General features: G+C 38.8%; 1 protein-coding gene across 5 annotated transcripts in view; it reads right to left on the minus strand.

Moving 5' to 3' along the window:
• The window catches only part of NEK11 (NIMA related kinase 11), a 308,049-nt gene that overhangs the window by 261,310 nt on the left and 20,417 nt on the right, over positions 1–26,322 (minus strand). The window contains exon 2 of one of the 5 annotated variants that reach the window (XM_032266845.1): positions 8,015–8,241. The exons of the other annotated variants lie outside the window; for them this stretch is intronic. The gene's annotated coding sequence lies outside the window, so the exon portion shown is untranslated. The remainder of the gene's footprint in view (positions 1–8,014; positions 8,242–26,322) is intronic. 5 annotated transcript variants of the gene reach the window in all.

A 26,322-nucleotide genomic window follows, 5' to 3' on the forward strand; every position in this document is an offset into this window, starting at 1 on the left:
AGAAACTGCTGAGCCATTGAAAATAGTTGCTGTGCTGTAGGCCAGGTCCAGAAAGGCAGCTAAAAAGAGAACTCCAAGATGGGTAGGAAGGCCTGAGAGCAAGAGACCTGTGCTCTCCCTCCAAAGTAGGGCTTAAAGGATTGTAGAACCCCCACATTTTCTTGTGTCCCGCAAGGGTAAGGAGCTGCAGAAAGGCCTCCAAGGGACATGTAAACAGATGAGCTTAAGAGAGCTCTAGAATTTCTGATATCCCAGTAAGGCGTGGGGAGCAGCAGAATGACATCCCATGCAGTCAACAGCTATCTCAGTGAGGGCCAGTCAGCTGGTAGAACTGGAAGACTTTGCAGTTAGAGACAATGGTCCCTTCCTTTGTGATTTCACCATTAACATCCATTACGGGTAACTAGTAAATACCTACTACATGACTATAGTGTGGTGGGCACTGAGGAGTCATAGCCCTGCTTTTGTGTCTACTAGGAAAGATATAAAACAGGTAAATGTGCATGAATATGCATATATATCATGTATGGTTGTGTTTTTTGAAACTCAAATTGAGATGAATGCTATAAAGTTGAGGAAAGGATATCTGAGCCCTTTCTGATTTCAAAACTGTGACCCTGATGTGATCAGCAGCCACTGTATACACTTAGCCTAAGCCACAGGAAATTTTAACTTCAATTTAGACAAAAGAGTAACTTTTTGGCTTTGGATTTTGCTTTTTTTTTTTTAAATTTATCATTTGCCTGTTTTACAAAGAGAGATTATCAAATATGATAAGGAGTTTTAAGATTTTTCATCCATGTAGGAAGGCAGTAATTATTTTCATCTGCCATTCTTAAATGGAAAGTTCTCTTCTAATTGACAAGGAAATAGTTTCATTATGGAAAAATTTGAAAACACAACATAAGGAAAATATTACCCACAGTCCAACATAAAGACAGTCAGAATTAACGTTTCTGTATATTTCCTTACAATCTTTTTGCTGCATGTATTTCTTAATAGTAAAGGCCAAACAGCTTACACAATTTGCTTACTGCTGTTTTCATGAAACATTATTGTAGCAGACGCTTGTCATTTGTGGCTGCCCACTTTAGACAGCTTCCTTACATTGTAGCAGATCCCTGGGCTATGAATCTTGCCTCCCCTGGAGAGATAAAAACAGATAAACCAACCCTATGACTCCCAGGCTTTCTTGAACTTGGGTGCTAAAGTGTGACCTAGGTTCTGTCAGTCAGCTGCATCCACCCAACACTTTGATGTGGGTGTGAGCTGCATAGAGAAACAAGGTGCCACGGGGTTCCCCATTTTGCAGATACATGTGTCATCAGAAACAGCATGGCCGTGGCTCAAGGGCAGCAGGTCACCTCACTGGTGATGTTCTGTCTTCTTGCCTGCTGCCCTCGCCCTCCACCACTGCTATAAACTATCTGTGTTCTAGGACAAATCCTTTTCTGCTTAAACTGGCAGAGAGGGGCTGCTCTTATCTGCACCTGGGAGTCCTGACCAATTCAATTAGGCATCACAGAAGTACTTCCAGGTGTTATCACAAATCACTGTCAACCCTTTGGGGCAATGAAAACCAAGCCTCCAAAGGTCTGGCTAATTTGGGTTCATTTCCATTTCCACCTTAGACTCTTATGAATGCAAGTCTGCAGTCATGCTTTCTCCGTTTACAGGTACGTAAAACTGATGGTGGGAAACATCCTGTTTTAAAGTGATTTCATCTCTTTTAATACGGCATATAAATTTCCCAGTTAAAGGGGCATGAAAAAGATATGTAATGACAAAGAGTAATATTTATTCAGAAACTTGGCACATGGATAAAAATCATGGAAAAGCCAGGAAACAAAGGTACCTAAAGGAGTACCTGGTGAGGGCACAAAAAGAGGAGAGGTTGGTAGCAAGTACACTACAGCATCCCACAGATGGGGTTTTATTTCTGTTGTTTTTCCTTCCCTTGGTAAAACAAAAACATTTTCATGTCTGTGTTGCATTAAAGGACAAAATTATTTTATGGTGTATCACCGTATGCCATAATATGCACTGCTTTTTGTTTTCTAACAGTTAAACCCATGGACGTAGCTCATTCAGGTGTTAGAACTCTTTAATTCATCGTGTCCATTCTACATATCCGATCACAAACATGTAGCAGAGTCTTTGGACAGAGCAGGGGTTCACAGGGCATTCATGGTGCAGTTCCAGGGAAGGCAAACTGTAGGTGCCCATGGCAGACATCAGCAACTGAGGAACAAACTCTGCCAAAGACTTGGAGATAGGAAATCTCACCCTTCTGTTATTTTACCATCTATTAACTATCCTCTGTGTGCCAAATACCATGCCACGTGCTGGAGATACAAAGACGAAAAAGACGAAACTCCTGCCCTCCAAGAGAGCTCAGTCCCATGGGGAGGCCAACAAGTATATAAATAGTTGAACAGCTTCATGGCAAATGCTAAAATAGAGCTAGGGGTGGGCAGTGGGGATTCCTAACCCTTCTTTGAGGATGGAAGAAAAGGCAAAAATCTATGGACTAGAGCTTCAGGATGTTCGCTTTTGCAAATGCAAACTGCTTTATTCTTACTGCATTGCCTTTTCCCTGGGTGGATCTCAAGAAGCAAAATAAATGAATTTATCATTCTTTACTATTTGCCCTGTATGAATCAATACCCAGTAGAAGAGTGTCTATATTTGCATTACTTGAATAGGCTATGAAAGCTAATCAGCATATGACTCTTTAAAAAAAAAAAACTATATAATACATTATATTATATATTACAATATTTTATATGTGGTATATATTTCCTTAGAGTAAACACATACACACACATACATGAAATCACACTATACATTTTGGAATGTGGAATTAAAATGTTATAGGGAGGAGGAGTATTTTTTAAGAGATATGTAAAACTGTCAGGTTCAAAAACCTCTCCTTCCTTCCTTTTCTTCTTCCTTCCTCTACCCACTTATCTAGTCCCCATTTTTTCCAAAAAAAATATTTAAGCTTTACATAGCAAGATCTTAAAATAAGGGTGAGGAACCCTCCCATTAAGCCATGCTTTGCTCTAGAGGACTCTCTTCGTTTAGGTCTCTTAGAAGGCAAACGCTGAGACAAGGATTTGAATGCAAGTAGTAATTTGGGAAGTGATAGGAAAGTGGGGAAGTGAGACAGGAAGCGAAGGAAGACATGCAAGGGTATATTATCAAGATGGTTACCACTGAGGGCAATTGGAGCTTAATTCTGTCAAACTCTGGGAGCTAGTGTAAAACATTAACCTTAGAGTTCTCCGGCCCAAAGGGTGGGGAGTGACGGGGCTGGGATATTAATCCACCGATTCCCATTATTCACTGGCTAAAATTGCTGCCTGGGAGTATTAATTCCTCCACTCTTCTGCCTTGCCAGAGCACAGGAAATCCTAATGGCTAGAAAGAGCCCTCAGGCAGAATTGCATGTGCTGGCAGTTGGAGGCTGAGTCCATGCATAAGAAAATGTTGAGTGCCCAGGTGATACAAGCAGGACCCCAATACTGTCTTCCACAGGATAAAAACAAAGGAAATTCCTTCCATTTTAAATTCTGGCCTGGTTTCCCTATACTCCTGAAGATGGCTAGTATACAAAGATTCCTAGACAAAGTAAAATAAAGTGCCTTGAATATTGAATAGCTAAACTGCAAAGCAATTACAACCTATAGATAAATTCCATTTCCTATGCTTTTCAAGACAGATTTTGTTTACAAACATTTTAGCAGCATATAAGAGTATTACATACAGATAATAAGCAAATAATAATACAGCTAATAAAGAACAAAAACAAGGGTAAAATTATTTCAGATATTTTTGTTTGGCCAACATGCTAATTCTAGCTCCTCTCTAGATTATATTTCCGTTTGTGGTGACAACTTTCACGCAGCGTTTCAATGCTGGTACTAAAACAAATCATTGCAAGTTGCCTTTTAGTTTTAAGGAACAGAAGAGGATAAACAAAAATTTTAGGAGTAGGAGGTTTGAAGACAAATATTGCACGAATAGAAAATATCTAATAACCATCATGTAATTCTATGACTTTTCCCATCTGTATAAATAAGAATAGCAATGACTTGAGCACATGTCTCAAGGCTGGAAATAGTGCTGGTGCTCCCTGGAGTCCTCTGCAGAGAATCTCTTATGTCAGCGCAAGAATAGAGCTGTCGTCAAAATGGACAACGTCCAGCACTTCCCTAGAGGTCTTCTTGGAAGTCGCACTGAGAAAAAATAAAATGTCTGACCACTCTGTTATGGAAAGCCCTTCCCCCAGCACGTGACCAAAGAGCTGCCAGCCAAGCCAAAAACATGCATGACTGCGTGTTAATTAACTGGGGAGCAACAAAAGTCTGCATTTGTTCAGGCAGTGTTGGAAAAGCTTGTGCATTTTTGCACTCATAACACAATAGCCATTTCCCCCCATTTTTAAATCACAGCCTCCATAAAAGCTGCTGGGGCTGTTTCATAAAAAAGTGGAGAAAAAATTGCCCTTCCCTTTTCTTTTACCTACAACATGAGTGGAATCCCATCAAGAAGACAGCTTTTTGGAACTTCTTTTTATTTACTTCTCTAAAAGTTTTCTTTACAACCAAGGATGCTTTGGGTCAATTCTAATTTCCACTTAAAATCATATACAGCTCCTTCGTCCCTATCTCTCTCCCCTACACCCTGAGACAAATGGTCAAACAATTCTGTTTTTCTTATTTATACAGATGGGCAAAGTCATTGAATATTGTGGCTTCCTTATTTTAAGAAACACTGATGACTGCCTGCCCCACAGTCATCCCCCAACACTGCTACCATCATATGCTCTGGAAAGGAGGATCCTCTCCCCAGTTCCTGGAGTGAATCATAATTGATCTGGAAAAGATGTTTCTCACTGATACATAGAGAAGCATGAGAGGAAACTCGTCTTTAATCTGGCTTTGCATGTGATCATCTGCATGTGACTCCATGAACTGTGGCAGCCAGCTGGAGCCATGAAGTAAGCCACCCTAACATGATAGGCAGAAACACGGAGAGGTAAGAGAGAAGGCACCGAGTTCCCTCATGACGTTGCTGAGCTGCTGAATTAGCCAACCCTGGAACTGCTCTCTCCAGACTTCTTGTTAGGGAAATAAGAGTTTCTTATTGTTTAAGCCACTTTGATAGCATCAGCCATTTCCTGATACTAACACTTTGCTACAAGAAGGAAGAAGAGATATTAAAGAAGAGATTGGAAACAGAGGTAGAGAATGTAGTACAGTAAATATTCCACTCATTTGTAAATGCTTAAGGTTATAAAAGCCTAATCAATAAAGTTATTTTGGTCTAGTTATGCTGTATAAAAAGAATAGAAGGAAGGTAACCCCTTTGACAACAGAGCTATGTCTTATTTACTTAGATAGCAGTTAATGAGTCTCCCACTTTAAACAAAAAAGTATAACTTGGCTCTTTTCTCTTTGAGCATTGATATGAATCTTTAAAAAATCATGACAAAATGAACTACAATGAATATACAGAAATGAACCTATAGTGAGAAGAAAACTGAGGGATAAATGACTAAAAATTCTTTGTTATCAATACATTTCAAAACTAAAACAATGTGGTATTTGTTTAATTTGAAAACACAATTTAAAATTATTATATATAAACATTTTAAGTTATTTAAAAACATCGGGATTTAAAATGATTAAAATTCCACCAGTGTTATCCTTCTTCCCTTAGGTGATGATATGGAAGTAATAATTGCAAACAGAAGATAATCTAAAATGAGAGGCAAGAAGGAAAGGAGTAAAGCAAGGGGAATGGATAATTCACCAATCCAAAAACATAAAGATTTTAAAATAAATACTGAGTTGAAAAAGACCAAGAAAAGAAGAATTCTTAAAATATTTGGTTTTCACTCTGTCCTGCCAAAAAAGAAAACAAAGTATACTTTATAAACAGTAATAAGTATACTTTTCTCTATAGTTCTCTAGTGATTGGAGAGAAAAAGAGTGCTAAAAATGCAAGTTTATAAAATTTGCTTCCTAACATACTTGTCGGTATAGTTCTGATCTAGAAGCTGAATTACCCACGGGAACTGATGATAACATTAGCATAGACCAAAAAAAAAAAGGCAGATAGATATTCCAACCTGAAAAAAAAAGGTTTTGCTCTGATGTTTCACAAATCTCAGAGAAATGGTAACACCCATTGTAATGGCCTGGCCCAAGAGAAGCACAAAGCTACCCAACGTTCTTAATGTTTTCCCCATATTCAGCTTCTTTTCCAGTTTTGAAATGGATTTTATGTATTTGTAGAATTTTAAAGCTGGACAAGACCCTCAGAAAGAAGATAATCAAAGCATCTCAACCAACTGAAGTCCTGGAACATTAAGCAATTTATTGAAGGCTATAAAGCAAGTTACAATGAAGCCACCGTTTATCTTTTGGAGGAAACAGACCATCAATTCTGAAGAATAGACTTTTGTCTCCAGATTTAACAGTTTTCCCTTTCTGCTGTTAGTATAGAGATCTTCAGTGTCTAATGAGTAAGACAGTCTAAAATTTTTCATTTTTCAAAGAACAAAAACTCCCGACACCTGCTTTCTTTCCTTCCATTAAAGAAAAAAGAAAAACAAAAAACTTGTTGTTGTGATTGGAATAATGGTTTTGCTTTCAATGAGGTACTAATGACCCTATGTCTGTCTTCATTATCATTGGAGAGTTACAGAAATCTCACAGAAGCCAAGAATATTGCCAATTATAGAGCCACAGATTTGGAGGTTTGGGAAAAGACATTATACAGAAGAGGGAGACAGTGTTTCTCAGGACTTACTCTCCTAACAAAGTGGTGAAGTCCACATTTTGAGGTTGTTCTAAGTACAACCCTTCGGGTATAATTTTGTGTGTTTGCAGGCCAGTCTTTTTAGAAGTTGAACTGAGCAAAATTCATTTGATTTAAAATTGTTAAACAATGGAAAAGCAGTAACATGCCTTAAAAACAAAAATAAATATTGATAACATCATACTCTCTAGGCAACAAATCACTCAGTCCCTCCATTATGCTTTGCAAAGTTCTGAGATTAGAGCAAAGATCCTACTTATGCAGGCAAGGAAATTAAGGAGTAAAACAGTGTTAACAAGGATATAAAAAAATAATTTACCACAGATAATCCAGATAGCTTCTGTTACAAGTATTATATGCTCTAAATTTGAAATTAACGTTAGGTTAACATTCAAAATGCAATATTCTAATGAATAATTCATTCCAAGTTTCTATTTTGAACATTACAGAAAAATACAAGAATTGCTGATTTCAATGAGATAATCAGATGACCATAAAATCAAGATACAGTAACAAATTGAGTTTTAAGAAGCAACATAGCTGATTAGCTCCATTTCCTTGACTAGGTAAAAATGACAAAAGATAAATACTGCTTAAAGTAAAATTATGACCTAGGCAAGAAGTTGTTTAAACTAATAAAAATAAAAAATAAGAATAAAAAATCGAGGGTTTTAGTGAAATAGTTCCTTAACCTTATTTATAGCATAAGTTTATATATGTTATAGCAAATAGTTCCTTAACAGTAAGACGGCCAAAATAGCATAAGTTTGTAATTCTAAATTTCAATCTCTATTTCTTCATCATGGCAAATGTAATATACGGGCTTAAGCTACAAGTTTCTAACTATAGGATAAAGCATGTTGTTACTGTATTTAATTTTGAGATGGCAAGGGAGGAAAATGAAACCCTGTATAAGCATACTTCCCTTAGAGGGTTTAAGCAACTGATTCTGGGGCTTATATTTTTGCTGAGTTGTGCTTATACCAAAATAAAAGTCTATTTTTGGGTACCTAAAAAGTCAGGACTTAACCTACCAAGACAGCTCAAAGTAGAATCTACTACTAGGAAGAATCTAGTTTCCCTGAATGACGGCTTATGGATTTAGATATTGATTTGTAACACACACAGAGTCACCATGGACTGTGTGAGAGGAGGGGGAGACAGGGAGAGAGACATGGCTCACCTGTCTTTGATTACACAGGCTTCCTTTTTCAGAGACAGGAGGGCGTAAATAAAGTGCCTTGGACACTTAGCACTTGCTAGTCACAGAGATCCTGTGTGGTTTGTCCTGCCTGCCCAAGTTGTCTATAGGAGCTCTGCAGGGGAGACTTCCTCCTCAGGTCATAAGTAAGGGACACTAAAAAAAAGAGGCTTGGGTGTGGTTTTCCAAGAGTTTTGTTCCTGGCGATTCTAGAATTCGAGGATAAATAAAAGTGTTTTCATGTTAATATGATGGAAGGAAAACGTTATTTGAATCCGAAAGTGTGATACTTGAATAAGTCTCAAAAATAGGACACAGGGTCTTAGAGCAGTGCTTCTTGAATTTTACTGTGCATACAAATCACCACAGGATCTAGTCAGATGCTGCTTCTGGTTGAGCGGCTCTCCCATGGGGCCTGAGAGCCGACATTTCTCAGGTCCCAGGTGATGGCTGCAGCTGTTTGTCCAGGGATCATACTTTGAGTAGCAAGGTTTAGAGCAGGTAGGCGTCCAAAAGACTGCCAGGGCTCAAAGTGTTGATGAGTCCCAGAGTTCTCTAGAGGCTTGGGGCAGAGGGTGGATTTGAAGAGCAGGCCAAGAGACAGAGCATGTTTCCCCCTCCGCCCCCAATCTACTCATCCCTCCTTCCCAGCAACCTTGAAATCTCATTTGAAAACAAAGAACTGGGAACAGCTGCTAGTCCAGCTCAGTCACCTTATGGATGAGGACCCTGGAATCAGAGAGGCTGCAAGAGTAGACTACATGCCCTCCTGAGGATATTCCACAGCCAACACTGATACGACCCAAAAACCGTCAGTTTTAAAATACTATGAAGAAAAGCTTCCTTACATTTTAACCCCAATTTTTTTAAACTATAGTTTGCACTGGCTTCCTCTTGTTCTGTTAACAGTAATGATAAAGTACAGCTGCCCAATGACCCTTTGAACATTTTTTATTACATAATTTATTACCTTAATGTATTTATATTCAGCTTCATTTCACAGACGATTTGACATAGCTTATATAATACAACAAAAATGTAAGACCAGCAAGAATAGAACACAAACAGGGAAAAGAAGAATACAAATACGCTGACTAGAAATTATTGCTATGGCTGAGCTTCAGATTTAATTGCAAACTTCTTGAAAGGCATTTTTATTATTACTATTAATACTATTGCTGTCATTGGTGGTAATGTAATGGATACAATGCTTGCCTTTTACGAGGGGTATTTCAATCTTTGGATCCTCAGTGTCACAAGCCAGTTTTAACTTTAGTCACATTAACAATGAAGATATTTCCCAAGGAGGACATCAGTGGTTCCGTTAAAGAGAATTCATTCAGAAACAGAATTCCAACTTACGTATGAAATAATGCACTTTGATGTCTAACTTAAGAAAAGCTTCTCAATTATTACCTTAATTCCAGTTTCTAAATTCAGTGCGTGTGTACAGGGAACCTGCTCTGTGGAAGATGCTTTACTTGTCACAGGCACAGCCTCTGCCTTCTGGGAGTTTGCAATCCAGTGGGAGAGCAAAGACAAATAATTAAAAGCTATAAGAAACTGTCATGCACCTTAAAAGGATGAAATCAATATCCTAAAGAGGTAATCAGAGACCAAGATATGAGATAATCATCAGAAAACCTCTACCCACTAAAATGGCGATAATAGTGTTGATTATGGCAATAATAAGTGCCATATATGAGACAGTTATTTGGCACTGTACTAGGAAACTATTAAAATCCTCTTGAAATAAAGAAGACACAGAGAAGTTAACATACAGCATCTGTTAAGTGACAAACCACACCCAATAATAATGAAACTGAGATCTTGGCTCACTGCGACCTCTGCCTTCTGGGTTCAAGAAAATCTCGTGCCTCAGCCTCCCAAATAACTGAGATTACAAGCACGTGCCACCATGCCTGGCTAATTTTTTTGTTTGTTTTGTTTTTTTAGTAGACATGGGGTTTCACCATGTTGGCCAGGCTGGTCTTGAACTTCTAACCTCAAGTGATTCACCTGCCTCAGCCTCCCAAAGTTCTGGGATTACAGGCATGCGCTACTGTGCCTGGCCCCCCACTTCCAACTCCTGGGCATCTCACCAGTATGGGATGCTGCCTCCTGAGTTTATGAAGTCAAAGTTCAGTGAGCTTCATACCAAAAATAGAACTCAAAAATACCTCTCTGCACAAGGTTGATAGTCTGAATAATCTGGAAAAAACGCATTTCCAGAGAGGTGCCCTTCTGCCCTCCTTATCCCCAAGGCACACGTTCCAATTTTTATGAAAAGTATTTTTCAAAAATTGTACAGCAATAATTCTGACACAAATCTCTGGCAAAATTAAAGAACTGATGATTAAACAGGTGGCTTGTGAGTGTTTAAAATATAAAGCAGCAGCCAGCAGGAACTCACATGGGCTTATAGAGAATATGCCAAATTAACCTAATTTCTTTCTCTGAAGGGTTATTTGATTGGTAGATCATAGAGAAGCAATCAGTTGTGGTATATCGTGATTTCAGCCATTCTGATAAAACCATGTTAACAGATGTCAAAGAGAAGAGTCTTGTGATATCCTTTTCATATGGGAGAAGTGCAATCTCCATGTGGATTCATGGCTGGTTGAACAAGCAGACCAAATATGCTGTGGTCTTGAGTCTCAGGCCATTTTTCAGGTGGTACCTCCTGTAATACCATTGAGATCCCTAACAATATCTTCACCCACATTTTATGAATGACTTGAAGATCTAAAAAAAAACGCATTTACCAAGTTCGTAGAAAACACAAAGCCAGACAGCATAATTAATAGACATAAGGGAAAGTCAACTTTTCAAAATGACTGAAGAAGCTGAAATGTGAGCTGGAAATCACCAAGACTAAATTTTGCAAACTAAAACCTGAAGTTTATAGTTAGGGTCAGGAAAATCAAATCCTCAAATCTAAGATGAGTGACACCTGGCTTTAGAACAGAACAGCTCATCTATAAAAACTCTGTGGAAAGTGTGTGGGAAGGGGAATGCCTCCAGCCCCATCACCCCAGTTTAATATGAAACAGTGTGTGACTGCTAAAAGAGCTGAGATTCCAAGCTGATTTTGAAATGTATAAAAGAGTTTAGTATCATTACGCTTGGTTCCATCATCCCCTTATGTTCAGGCCTCATTTCAAGGGAAATATTGTCACCAAAGCTAGTTCAAGGAATGATGATTAAGATGCTGAGGGGTCTTAAAGTCAAGTTATCCAAGGAATAGTCAGAGAAACAAGGAGATGAACATAGCTAATGTATTTCAAAAAGCAAGTTGTGAAAATGTGCTAGGAATGTTTTCCTTGTCATTCACGTAAGACAACCATATAGAGTTGTCCTTATTTTCCCATTTTACAGTTAAGAAAACTGAGACTTGTAGTTAGGTAATTGTCCAAATTAAGTGGAAAGATTGAGATATAAATGCAGGAGGTCTGATTTTAAGACCAAAACTCTTTCCATTCATTATTAATCTTTATCCAGCATTTAAATTTCAGTAGCAACAAGAGAAATCAGACTAGCAAGGCACATGATAACTATGTTGTAAAGTTCCTTCCTTGTACATGTCAGGGTTTTCATGCCTTTGTGCCTTCACTTACGCTATTTCTGCTGTCTGGGACACTGTCTCTACCCTTTCTCTGCCAGATTTATACTCATTCTGTAAGTTTGGCTCCAAAGTTTGCTGTATTAAAATGGAATAAGTGCATCTCCATATAGCATGCCCTGCAAGGGGTTGACAACGCCTACTTACATTCTTGTTTGCCTGACTGGTCATAAGCTCTTTGAAGGCAAGAGCTATGTCCAATTTAGTTTTTGTTTTTTTGTTCCTAACAGTTTTATTGAAATATAATTCATGTAACATGAAATTCACTCTTTTCAAGTGCACGATTCAGCATTTTTTATTATACCCCTAGAGGTTTGCAACCATCACCACTGTCTAATTTTAGAACATTTTTATTATCCTTATTATGGATTGAATGGTGTTCCCCTAAAATTCATATGCTGAAGTCTCAATCCCCAGTGAGATTCTGAGGCCAGAAAATAACTATGATAACTATGTTGTATTCAGAGATAAGATCTTTAAAGAGTTGATTAAGTTAGAAGGAGGCCACCAGAGTGGGCCCTAATCCTATGTGACTGTTGTCCTTATAAGGAGAGAGAGAGAGCAGGGGCACACTTGCACAAACACAGAAAGGCCATGTGAAAACAGAGTGAGGAGGTAGCCATGTACAAGCCAAGGAGAGCAGCCTCAAAAAAAACCAACCTTGCTGGCACCTTAATCTTGGACTTTCAGCCTCCAGAACTGTGAGAAAATAAATTTTTGTGGCTCAAACCACCTAGTCTGTGGCATTTCATTATGGCAGCCCTGGAAAACTAGCACAGTCCCCAAAGAAATCCCTTATCCATGAGCAGTCACTCCCATCCCCTCTCTCCATAGCCCCAGGCAACCACTTTTCTCTCTGTGGGTTTGCCTGCTTGATATTTCATGTCAATTGACTCATATAATATGTAGTCTTTTGTAATTGTCTTCTTTCACTTAGCATATTGTTTTCAAGGTTTATCCACATTGTAGCATGTATCAGTATTTCATGCCTTCTCATGGCTAAATAACATTCTATTGTATGGATATATCACATTTTGTTTAGCCATGTATCAGCTGATGGACATTTGGGTTGTTTCCACCTTTTGGTTATTATGAATAATGCTGCTGTAAACATTTGTGTACAAGGTTTTGTGTGGATATATATTTTTATGTCTTTTGGGTATGTACCTAGGAGTGGAATTGCTAGGTCATATGGGTAATTTTACATCTGTAGTAAAATTTTTGGTTAGTGAGTTACTCTATGATTTCCTCAAGCTCAAGGATAATCATTTTTTTAAATACTACTTTTATAACATCACTCTCTGGCTAAAGATCTTACAGCTCTTGAATTCCCCACCAGACAAACCTTATTAAGTCTCAAGTTCAAGATATTCTATCAACTGGACCCTATCTATCTGGACTGTATTCATCATTTTTCCCAAACCTGACCCATCCACCTCCTCTGTTCATGATCCTACCTCTGTATCCTTTTTCTTGCTTCTGTTCCCCACTCTATGCCCTTCCTTTCTATCACATTCAGAGAAAAGGATAGATGCCCTCCAAGAGTTGTCTTGTATTCAAGACTCAGAATTCAGGGCATAGAGAAGATGGTCCTGGAATGAACAATCTGCTAAAGTATATTAATTAACCACAGAGTAAGGGGCTTGGGTTCGATGACATAAAAGCTCCATTCAGGCTAGGCACAGTGGCTCATGACTGTAATCCCAGCACCGTGCAAGGCCAAGGTGGAAGAACTGCTTAAGTCCAGGAGCTCGAGACCAGCCTGGGCAACATAGTGAAACCCCTACTCTATAAAAAATTTTTAAAAATTAGCCGCATGGTGGCATGTGGCTGTAGTTCCAGCTGAGGCAGGAGGACTGCTTGACACTAGGAGTTTGAGTCTGCAGGGAGCAATGATTGTGCCACTGCACTTTAGCCCGAGCATCAGAGCAAGACCCTGTCTCTTAAAAAAACAATAATTTTTTAAAACTTAATTCATACCTAAGATTCTCTGATTCTGTTGAGAGATTATCTTCATCTGCTAGGCCCACCCTGCCCTGAGATTCCTTTACTTCCATTTCTCTTGTCTGCCTTTATATAGTTGGTTACAGTGAATGCCTGAGTCTCCTACTACAGCATTAGTGGGGATAGGCTAAAGCCTGGAACTGGCCAGAATAGAGATGATGTGAGGGTTTCTTTCCTCCTTGACAGTCAGAGCTGTGGAGTCACATCTCTACTAGCACCACGACTTGTTTAATCAGGCTGTGGTGCTAAATCTCTAAAACATGATGCTGAGTGAAAAAAGCTGGACAAAAACAGTGCATACCATATGGTTCTATTTATTTAAAATGCTAGGAAAGACTTATCTGTAGTGACAGAAGCATATCATTATTTGCCTGGGTCTGGGGTGGAGGAGGATTAGGAGGACCACAAGGGAACTTTTTCAAGGCGTAGAAATGTTCTATATTTTATTTCTGGTGGTGGTTACCACAGTGTGTAAATCTGTCTAAACTATTAGAAATGTACACTTCAAATAGGTATCTTTTATTGTCTATAAATTATTCTTCAACAAAGTTGGTTTCTTAAAAAGTCAGGCTATAGTAATGAGAAGGCAGCAGAGGAGAGAAAAGCTGCAAAGGCATTTTAGCCTTTAACTTGGAAGATTCTCTGGTTCAGATTACAAGGTTGAATACCCTTCTTGGTGATCAGAGTTCCAGGGGTAATAGCAGCTGCCAAGTACATCTCTTCCCAAGTTATACCGCAATATGAAAATCATTCTACAACACTGTAGTTCACTGCCACAGGTGTTCAGTCACCCTAAATCGTGTTCCTTGTTATGGGGATATTGTTGCCTAGCAATTTCTGTGTTCCTCAGCTCTTCCCCTAAAATGTAAGCTCCTAGAAGGTTTTGGGGTTTTTATTGTTGTTTTTTGTTTTTGTTTATTTACTTTTACTTGCTCTTTTGTGCCTAGTGTTACCACTGCCCATTGAATTCATCCGTTATCAACTCAGTTATCTTTTGACTGAACATTATGTACTCTACAGTCTGATGCCCTGGACTTGGAATCGGCCACTGATGACATCAAGAATCAGGGGCCTCAAGAAGGCCACTGTGCTGGTGGCAGAGGCAGCAAGATGGAGTTTCTGGGCAGCAGTGCCACAGGGCCCAGTGCCAGTGATGACGGGGAGGCTGTCTTCAGTCTGGACCTCCAGAAATCCCTGGTGAATCTGTGACCTACCCAATAAATTTATAATACATTCTTTTTGGGCTGCAGTCAATATGTTAAGTCTTATTTTGTTGCTTGGAACCCAGAGACCTGATAGATAACAGAAAGGAGAGTACATATGTATTAGCAGTCTTTAAAGTAAGTTAGTTTGTTATAGAACTGGTGAAATTTTGTTTCAAACAGAGAAAACAAACAGAGGTAGGAAAAACATACACACCGTCCTTCAGAAGAGCCTTGGTCATTTTAGATATAGCCAACACCAAGAAACATTATTTGCTCATAAGGCAGAATAAAAATGAGATGGGGTCTACCAGGTATAGATACAGCATAACATCCCCACAAGAAATATATCCTGCCCTACCTGCCCTACATCTACCCAATATAAGACTTCCTTCTGTGGCAGATGGGCCAGCCAGACTCAACTTGATACCACTTAATGAGGCAATGTCCTCCTGCCTGTGATTCTTGTCCGCTCGTCCCACTTCCGCAGTCTAGAACAGCATAGATCACGTTTACCTCTGTATACATTGCAGCTCTTGAGATGTTCACAAAATCTTTAGTTAAGGCAATGGTACTCAAACTTCAGAGTGAAACAGGATCCCCCAGGATCTTGTTTAAATGTAGATCCCTAGGCCTAAGCATGGAAAGTTTGATCTAGTAGATTTTAGCTGGGTTCTAGGAGCTGTAGGTGATTCTGCTGCAAGTGATTTATGACTTTCATTTTTGAGCCTCTATATAAGAACAAACAGAAATAGACAGTTCTCCAAGGAAGATATACGCATGGCCAATAAGCACATTAAAAAATATTCAACATCTTTAGCTATCAGGGATACGCAAAACAAAACCACAGTAAGACCACTTAACACATACTATGTACTAGGAAAGCTAGAATCAAAAACACAAATGATGAGGCTCAGTGAGGGTGCAGAGAAATTAAAACCCTCATACACTGCTGGTGGAATGCAAAATGGTACAGTCACTTTGGAAAACAATCTGGGTAAAGAGAAGACAATCGCATGTGACACTGTTTACCAGTCTTCAGAATTAGGAGTGATATCTACCCAAGAAAAGGATACTTTCCATTTGATTTGTTAAATTTTGGACACTGTCTAGATATTCAAGTGGAAATTCCTTTTAGATCTCTGAAAATATGAGACTAAAAAAATGGGTGAAAGATCAAAGCTACAGATACAAGTTTAGGATCACTTGCTCTCAGGTAACAGGAAAACGGGAAAGTAAGTAGAGCAAACGTGAAACATCTACACTTAATCCATCACCTTTCGCCCCAGAGAGTGTTTTGCCAGATAAACTGAGATTGAATTATGAGAAGGCTACACAAATTGCCTCAATGAAAAAAGCAATCAGAGCCCATTAACAATGGCAAGACCAAGCATACGTTCTCTCACTAAAAATAGCCTCCAATACCTTTATATTTAAAACTCCATGGGAGGTTATACAGATCTCCTCAAATGAGATAACTTCACCTTTGCTAATTATTTTTAGACCCTTAGAGTCAAAATAGCTCAATTATTCTGATTGCTACTGAACTATGCCATAGATCTGTCATTTAACATGGTAGACTTTGCCCTCCCTCCCCATGACTATATCCATAGTATTCTGTGTTCAGGGCCACAGAATTGGCATGGTACCTGTGCAGTCACATAGGGCCCAGTGCTTAAAATAGAGTCACACACTTGGCTTAATGCTCTGCTATCACTGGCTTAAAATTCTTAATAATATTTTAACAAGGGACTATGCATTTTTCACTTTGTCCTGGGCCCCGCAAATTACATAGCTGGTCCTGTCTGTGTTAGTCAAGCATAAAACCTATTTATAATTGAGCCTTGCTAAACTAACCAACCTCATTCTTTATCACTGGATCAACTTTGCTTTTACATATTCCATTAAGTGGGGCAGGGCTCAGATCTGTCAGCCCTCTATATGTCTGTCAATACAATAAGTGCTCTGAAAGGGATGTAAGATGGTGGTTACAGATGAGAAAGTCAAGGAGGCTACAGAAACATTTAAAAGAACTGAAACATCATCTGTCAATGCAAATGGGAGTCAGTTGTGTGCATACTTTGGTACAAGTGCTATTAAATGCATATACGTCACAGCATGTGGATGAATCTTAATTTGGTTTCTTGAAAGGGCTATATGGAATAATTAAATGCATATATCTGCACATTGAAAGGGCATCAGTGAATGGTGTGCCTCTGATGGAATTTCTATTACATGTTCAAAATCAGGTTTTACTTGTTATGAGTGACATTTCTAAAGTACAGGAAAATATGAATATTAAGTCATAATAGTTTTATAGTAATAAAAATATATGTAAAACACAAAAATTAATGTATGTATTTCTCTTTATAACAATTTTATTGAGATATAATTTATATACCAAACAACTCACACACTTAATGTATACAATTTGATGGGTTTGGGCATATGCATATACTCATGCTACTATTACCATATATAATTTATTTCTGTATTTGAATCTCTAGCTCCAGATAAAAGTACCTCAAAATAAAACTCATAGTAGTTTTAATGAGTTAAAACATATTTTCAGGGGAACCAAGAAGACTAATACTTCTCCATAACATAATTTCAAATGTATTTTCATTGTTCATTAAGGGTTCTCCTGAACCAGGGATCAGTCATACCTTGTATTAAAATTTTTTTAATCTTGCCTTTGAAGTTTCATCACAGAACTACTATAAAACCAAATGAAAAGATGCTTTTGAAGTACTTTGTTTTTTCCAAAGAAAAAGTTACACAATTGTTAATTTAGAAAAAGAAAATTCTGAAATAAAAGTATTATTAGCTTTATGAAATTTTACTTCCATCTGGGCCAGTCACCTCTCCTCAGTTACCTCAGTAGTAATCAGGGATAATTCCTGTTACCCAGACAGACTTGTTTATGAGGATCAGAGAGCTAATAGGTATGACTATCTTAGCAGCTAAAATTAGGACTGATTTCCCTCTCTTGTCTATATTGCAGTATGAATCTCTTAAGCAAACTGTGATGTCTTGTGGCATAAAGAGGTGAAGGTAAGTCAATGGGCTGTATTTATATAAGATACATGACATTCAATATCTAGATATTACACCCAGAGCTTTCTTTTAGTCCTCAGCCTAAAGGGGTGACTCTTCAATGTCCAAGAAGCTCTGATCTGGGACTCGTATTGCTCTCTCTAAAATTGGGAGCCCAGGACAGGAGGGCTTGCCCCTGTGGCTGCAACCCTGTAGACATAGAGGGCATCTGCTTTGGCTCCCTTTGTTATCTTCTCTCTAGGCAGACGTGGCAGGCCCTTGATGACACAACTGTACATCAGGATGCACAGAGCAAGTTTCTCTCTGTTCTCCACTAGAACCATAGATAACAAGCTGGCAATGATTACAGGGATATGACTCACAGGGAGTTTCAAACATTGTATGTTTCTCTCACTATAACATCCAGCCTATCTTCTGGAAAAGGGCACTCAGATCTTGGGGTAACACACTCAAGAATAAACAGCAGACTTTGGTAGGCCAAGGTGGGTGGATCATGAGGTCAAGAGATCAAGACCATCCCGGCCAACATGGTGATACCCCGTCTCTACTAAAAATAAAAAAAATTAGCCGGGCGTGGTGGTGCATGCCTGTAGTCTCAGCTACTCAGGAGGCTGAGGCAGGAGAATTGCTTGAAACCGGAAAACGGAAGTTGCAGTGAGCCAGGATCACGCGCCACTGCACTCCAGCCTGGCGATAGAGTGAGACTCTGTTCCCCACCCCCCCGCCAAAAAAAAGAATAAACAGTAGTCACTGAACATCAGAACCATCAGCTCCCCAGGAAAAACCATTAATGAGGGTGTCTGGATGCTTTTAGGCCCCAAGTGGATGATTTCCCTAAGGACCTTCATATCTAACTGTGATGAGGGAAAAACACATTGAGCGTGCTGGCCTCTGCCAGAGGAACAAAATTTCTTCAGGCTCTGCACGAATATGGAATCTAGAAAACACAGTCTCTCTGAAGACACCTAACTCCTAGCATAGGCAAAAAAACCATGTATGTCTGCAAGGGGAGGAAGGGGGCAACCATCTAGGTCTCTCTATTCCAATCCCATAGCACCCTTTCATCCCAGTGTGAAATCTCTTCAGCAGAGCAGAAACACACAATGAGGCAGAGACAGAACCAGCCCAGAGACCTAAAAGTAACTCTTCACTGATCTCAAGGCTGTAAAATGAAGCCCTTCAGATGAAAACCCGAGTGCCATTTCTACCCAGCCACCCCCATTTATACCTTCCTCCCCTGTAAAATGGCTCCAACTCTCCAGAAAAAGGGAACTGATTAACACACAGTATACTTAGTCTCTTTGCACTATTGCCCAAACATAAAAACATAATCATATGGAAAAATATTGTATCCTTCTGCTACTGGAAACACAAGAGCTTGAGTGGTAAATTTTGCTCCAAAATCCCTTCCAATGATCTTTCATTTTGGGTTTTTCTGTCAGACTAAATATGTACTGCCGTTTAATACCAAACGTAGTATGAATGACCAAGTAGCATTTACCAGATACACACTCAGCACTCCTTATCCTTTTTCCTTGTTTTATTTTTATTTCATGATGATTATTATTTTTAAAGACAGGGTCTCACTCTGTTGCTCAGGCTGGAGTGCAGTGGTGCAATCATAGTTCACTGTAACCTCAAACTCCTGGGCTCAAGTGATCCTTTCACCTCAGCCTCCCCAATAGCTAGGACTATAGGTATATGCCACCACATCCTGAATTTTTTTTTTTTTTTGGTAGAGAAGGGGTCCTGCTATGTTGCCCAGGCTGGTCTCAAACTCCTGGCCTCAAGCAATCCTCCTACATTAGCCTCCCAAAGCACTAAGAATACAAGAGTGAGCCACCATGCCTGGCCCCTGATTTATTTTTATCTATAACCATTAATCACATTTAAGTATATTAGATATTTATATTTATTGTCTGTGTCCTTCCAAAGCCTCAGTAGGCTCTCTCCTCCCTAAGAACAGAGACTTTGCTGTGTTCACTGCCTGAAGCAGTGCCTGATGTTGCCAGCAATCTATCCATTGGCCAAAGACTGAATGAAGACATTCATGTTGTAGATTATTTATAGTAAATAGTACTTCCTAATTTTTACAGACTAAATGATTCTACTGCATTAAGCACTTGGCTGATATAAACTGCATCTCTATTTTTTACTGCAGGACCTGAAGAGATAGGTCTTCAAATCAAAGTGACCCCCTTCCTGCCTAAGGAACACAGCAAGATATCAAGGCTCTCCTGCCCCAGGGGTGCCATGGTCTAGACAGTTTATTAAGACATCAGCCTTGCTTGCCTGAGGCTAGTCCTTCTGCTACATCTGGACAGAAGGGTGAAGCAAGCTTGCCGTTGGATCAGAAAAAAGGAAGAAGCAGGGTAAAAAAACTACCCAACTATACCTTTGAAGGGTAATTTCAAACCTTGGCTTCACACACTAATCACCCATCAACCTAAATGATAAGATCCCTCCTTGGCCATCTTCAGCAATTCCACATCTATCAGGTACATTTATTTATTTATTTATTTAGAGAGAAGCTGTCACCTAGGCTGGAGTGCAATGGCACAATTTAGGCTTACTGCAACCTCTGCATCCCAGGCTCACACAATCCTCCCACCTCAGCCTTCCAAGTAGCTGGGACTACAGGCATGTGCCACATACATGACTGATTTTTATATTTTTTGTAGAGACAGGGTTTCACCATAATGGCCAGGCTGGTCTCAAACTCCTGGGCTCAAGCGATCCACCCACCTTAGCCTTCCAAAGTGCTGGGATTACAGGCATGAGCCATAGTTCCCCACCGTTATCAGGTAAGTTGAGACATCCTTCCTTCCACTGGAAGAACCTCCACTTCCTGTGGTTCCTGTAGATTTATCATCTGCATTCAGGACTTATCTCTCTTTTGCTTGGGTCTGCAGATTCATTAAGGGCTTCGAATGTTGACCTTTTTTTTTTTTTGAGACAAGATCTGTCTGTGTCACCCAGGCAAGACTGGCATGATCTCAGCTCACTGCAACCTCTGTCTCCCAAGCTTAATCCTCCCACTTCCTCCCCCAGAGTAGCTGGGACTACAGGCCCGTGCCACCACACCCAGCTAATTTTTTGTCTATTTTACAGAGACAGGGTTTTGCCATGTTGCCCAGGCTGGTCTTAAACCCCTGGATTCAAATGATCCACCAGACTTGGACCCTCAAAGTGCTATGATTATAGGCATGAGCCACCCTGCCTGGCCAAATGTTGACTCTTAATAAGAGCTCTAAACATGGTTATGCCCTCTGTCCCTAAGACACACTGACAGCTTAGAAAGATGTTCACCACAACTTTAAATGTCTGTCCCATTTCTGGGCCACCCCAAGTCTAATACACTAGGAATTAAAATTTACAATGATCTTGTCAGTTGTATAATCACATTGTATTGCATTTTGGTATGTTAATTTTTGTCAAATATAAATATTTAAAGCATATCCCATTTTTGTTGTCCTGTGTTACACTGTCTTATAATTTAACAGACCTCAAAAGAATGCAAGTGGCTCACATTCCTCTCAACTTGTAAGAAACACTGATCTCTCTCAGCCTGTTGGCCCTTCTAATAGAGGTACTGGGATTCACATCCTGTTTTTAGCCCAAAAGTCAGTTCCTGGAGTACAAAGGCTGTGGCTGCTTCAGATGCTTGATGAATGACTGAAACTGCTCTTTGCCATTCTCATGGACACTGGATAGTTAAGTCTGGTTAAATCTATGGCTTTTTCTTTAAAAAAAAGAAAGAATATACATCTTTGTGTACACATAAGCTAGGAAGAATACACATCTTTGTGTACACATAAGCTAGGAAACATCAATCTAACACATGGATGGCAAGAAAAACCAGATCTAGCTCATGCCAGTTACAATGGTCTGTGAAGATAGAAAGATTTCTCCAAATTTATTTCTCAGCCAATTTGTGCTTTTCCTAGGGAGAAATTAAAAGTATGTTAAATACCTATGTTTAGCCTCTTATTAATTTAGCGAGTGAAATTAAAATATTGGTAGACTGAAATTAAATGAAGACATTTTGGACTGTGAATTAATGCTGCCATTGGAAATACTGACATGTCTTAAAAGTTGGTCTGCATGTTACATTACCACCATCTACTGTTCATAGTGGTCAGTTTTAAAATAGTGACATTTATTCTTATTTCCCTTAGTAAATCTTCTGTAAATTTAAATATCACATATGCTTGTGACCACTAATTTCAGTAAGGGGCCCATGGTATCCAACATGGGTAGTATTTTCCAATTTGGGCTCCTTAGTACACTAATGCTAATAAGAGTGGCCCAGGACTGGCAGTGGGGGGAAAAGGAGTTCAGTAGTCAACCACGTTTGGGAAATGCTGCTTGCTACATCCAGGCTTAAAAAGTCACAATTTACCCCAGTAAATTTAAGGATCTGAAGAGTTCTTCAGTAAAGAAACTGGTTCAATGTTGCGGAATCCAGTGTTTTCTAAACTTATATAATCATGGAATTATTTTTTAGGTAAACTACCTATTAACATTTTTCAAGATATCAGAGTTTGGTGCTGTAGGGCTTAAGGTCAGAAGGTACTGAGCCTATTCCAAAAATTCATGGGTCCACACGTTTCATTCTATCAAATGCCAACAAGAAAACTAGACAATTTTACAACATAATTTCTGCTCATAAATAATTTGCCACCAGATTTACACTTTTTTTATACTACCTTCAGGAAACAGAGGATGGCAAAGTAACATTGTTGTCATCATCACTTCACAGCAGTTATTTCTGAGAGTAAAAAATTATCCCACCACTAGGCCTTAGTAACAAGTTTACAGCAGTACTTCTCAAATGCTGCCAGTAAAACACCCCGATAGGAAAGAAGGATAAATTCAAAACCCTGGAATGAGACCGCCAAAACCAGCACATTTCTGAAATCTTGTTTTATCTTAAAAATTCATGCAAGAACTAATGGCATGTTTGTGAAATGACAAGTGTTCAGGGTTATCCACTGCAGTGGTGTTTTTAATAAGAAAACATTTAATATAACCCAAATGCACATGAACAGGAAAATGGTTAAATAAATTATGCTGCAACTATACCATGGAACATACTATTGAGCTGTTTAAAAAAAAGAATGAGGAAATTTTCTGCACACTAACATGGAGATATCTCCAATATATTGTGGCATATAAAAAAAAGCAAAAACCGGAAGTGTGCTTTCATCAGAAAGGGGAAAAATAAGAAACTATATTCTTAAGTTGCTAATGTGTGCATAAAGCAATTCTGAAAAGATCCAGGAGAAACTCTTAACAGTAGTTACCTTTTGGGGAAGAGGATGAGAACTCAGGAAAAGGGAGGTAAGGATGAGAAAAAAATCAAAACTATATCTTTGCATTTTTTGAACTATATGAATGTGTAACCTATTAAAAATTATATTACATGACATATTCAAATTTGTCTTAAGAGTTTAAGAAGCAGGGTACAGCTACTCTGGAGACTGAAGAGGGAGGATCGCTTGAGACCAGACTGGACAACATAATGAGGCCTTGTCTCAAAAAAATATATATGTTTTTAAAGGTTCTAAAAATTACCCATATATTTTCACAATAGTGCAGCTAAATCCGTGTTTAAACTCTGGTAAGTTATCTGAGATATATAGGGTCTTGTGTGAAAGGTATGGATTTTGGCCATTTAAAACCTGCTTAAACATTTAGCCTTCATTCCATTTGGTAAACCAACATCAATACAAAAATTATCTGTATTCTCTGCTAAAAAGTACTTATTTGACAGTTTGGGATTTTTATCTACAGGATAGGGTATTGTAGACCTAGCAATATTAACCCCGGGGTCCCAGGACTCATGCTCAAAATCAGTATTAACTTATTTTGGAAGTAGCTACAGAGAAAATGCCACAGCACTGAAATGGCAACCCAAAATGTGGAGTGTCACAGAGTTATGTTGACTCCTCAGTGCCAGAGTGTCCAATGGAAAGCCAGCTGGTTGGAAGACAAGAAACCTCAAAGCCAAACCTTGTGGTTTATAATCTAACATAACTGGAATAAAAATTCTCCAACTACTTTCAAAATATTTTTTAAAGCTTGGTGATTATTTTTAAAATTAAGCAGTCTGACTTAAGCCAAACAAGTGTCTACTACATTTCCCAAATTTTAAAGAAGTAGGCTTCTTTTGGTTATACTATTTTGTTTTGGAGACAGGGTCTCACTCTGTCGCCTAGGCTGGGATGCAGTGGCGCGATCCTAGTTCACTGCAGCTTTGACTACCTCAGGCTAAGGCAGTTCTCCCACCTCAGCCTCCCAAATAGCTGGGACCACAGACTACAGGCATGTGCCACCATGCCCGCTATTTTTAAAAATTATTCGTAAAGATGGAGTCTCCCTATGTTGTCTGGTCTAGTCTGGAATTCCTGGGTTCAAGCAATCCTCCTGCCTCAGCCTCCCAAAGTGTTGGGATTACAGGCATGAGCCACTGTGCCTGGCCTTATACTTTCATAGCCCTTGTACTAAAATGCTTTATATATATGTGGAAAATATATGGCATTTTTATATGGTCTAATAAATAAAATATAACTCAGATATAACTCTGATGAAACAAGCAAATGCAATATGATTAGTGTCAATAAATTGTACTAAAGTTTCCTGCATTTCATTCCAGAAAAGATATTCTAAGTGTGAGTTTTATGTCCCCGTCTACCTCCTAAGAATGATTTAATAAACCAACAGTATCATAAATGTCGCCTACATTCTTTCAAACTGAAATTTTATTTCTAGGTGTAAATGAGGCCAGAATTAAAAAGACAAACAGCGTGAATAGATGAACCATGCAGCACGACCAGCAGGGAGTCATTTGTTACTGCTTTCTTTGATTCCGATTCTGCCTCAGAAGGCTGTTCTCTGTGGAATCCTTTCAGAGAAACAAACAGCCAGTGGGGACCGCCAGCACTTAAAACTCTACTGCAAGCGCCTGATGATCTGTTGGATATTCATAAGTGGCAAAATGATTCCACCTTTAGGTTTTATTTCAGTTGTAATAAAGAATTATGAATAATTGATCACTGGGTAATAAATTATTCAGGTAGGCACACAGTTTCCAAGGAATCCTGGAGTGAGTCTGGTTAATGGCAAAGCAGGAGCCCGAGGCAGCTGCTGAGGGCACACCCCCACATTAACCTCACGCGGCAGAGGCATGGGTAGTTAGAGCCTCTCAGTGTGGGCTTTTCAACGGGGGCCACATTAATGCCTTTTGAATTACTTTTTAGGACTGAAACACCTGTTTTACTTTCTCAATCTAAACAAAATTTCCTTGATGTTAGTGTTGTCACAAGCAACAATTCTTTTTTAAATTGTTTTTATTATTTATAACACATAGTTTAAAATATTCATATAGTTTAAAAAAAACAAAAAAAATCCTCAGAAGATCTCTATTTTTAGAAAATGCAGTTTGAACAATGTCTAGCAAATTTGTAGGATCATGTACTATTGTTACAAAAGAGGCAATATAGGAAATAAAAACACAAAACTGACATCTTGGTTCTGCATCAGTTTCTCTAACAAACTCTCAAAGTAGACACTGTTTAGTAGAAAACATGTTTTACAACACTGATTAACATATGTGGGCTAAAGTGGGCTTAACATGCCACCAATGGACACACAAATTAAGCCCTTTGTGTGACATAGTACAAATGCCATTAAAGAAATGACAAATAATTTTTCTAGTTGTCTTCTAAAAGGAAGAAGAATCCCAAAATAAATGATGTATAGAGTGACAATACAAGTGGACTAAGTCTTAGGATAAAATTTTCATTCTTAAACTACATACCACTAACGACTGCTATTTCACAGGAGCAGCAAGCATCAATCATCTTCTTGCTAACTGGTATAAAAACTGCACAGAAATTATGTATCTGAAACTGGGTCTCTAAATTCTATATAGAACATAATCATGACTGATTCCACATCATGAGGTCCGTTTGTTATTTTACATGGATTTATGCCCTTAATCTACACGGAATGTATACCCAGAGAAGATTTAAAATGTGTTTTAGAACCACAGTACTCAACGAATGAAACTTTAGCTAACTACAGCCAAAAAGCAATCATTGTTATTGTATGTACTATTAATTAGAAAAGGCTATGCTAGTTCAAGCCTTAGGTTCAAGAAGTCAAAATGGACACCAACTCCTCTGCAGGCTGAGCAAGTCAGCAGGTAGCTATCCTCCTTACAGTGCTTCAGTACACAGGTGCCACCATCTCAATGCAGGAGCTCAGAAAAGAAGCTCTAAGGTCAGGGGCGCTCTACTCCTCAGGCTGAAGTCACATGTAAATAATGCATCGTTCCACTAAGAAGTTACTAGCCAGTTCACTAGAAAAAGAAATGGCGGATAGGAGGCAGGACTAACTTG

This window comes from Sapajus apella, unplaced genomic scaffold (assembly GCF_009761245.1).
Source record: "Sapajus apella isolate SASKATOON/1434 unplaced genomic scaffold, GSC_monkey_1.0 scaffold4, whole genome shotgun sequence".
Taxonomy (NCBI): Eukaryota; Metazoa; Chordata; class Mammalia; order Primates; family Cebidae; genus Sapajus; species Sapajus apella.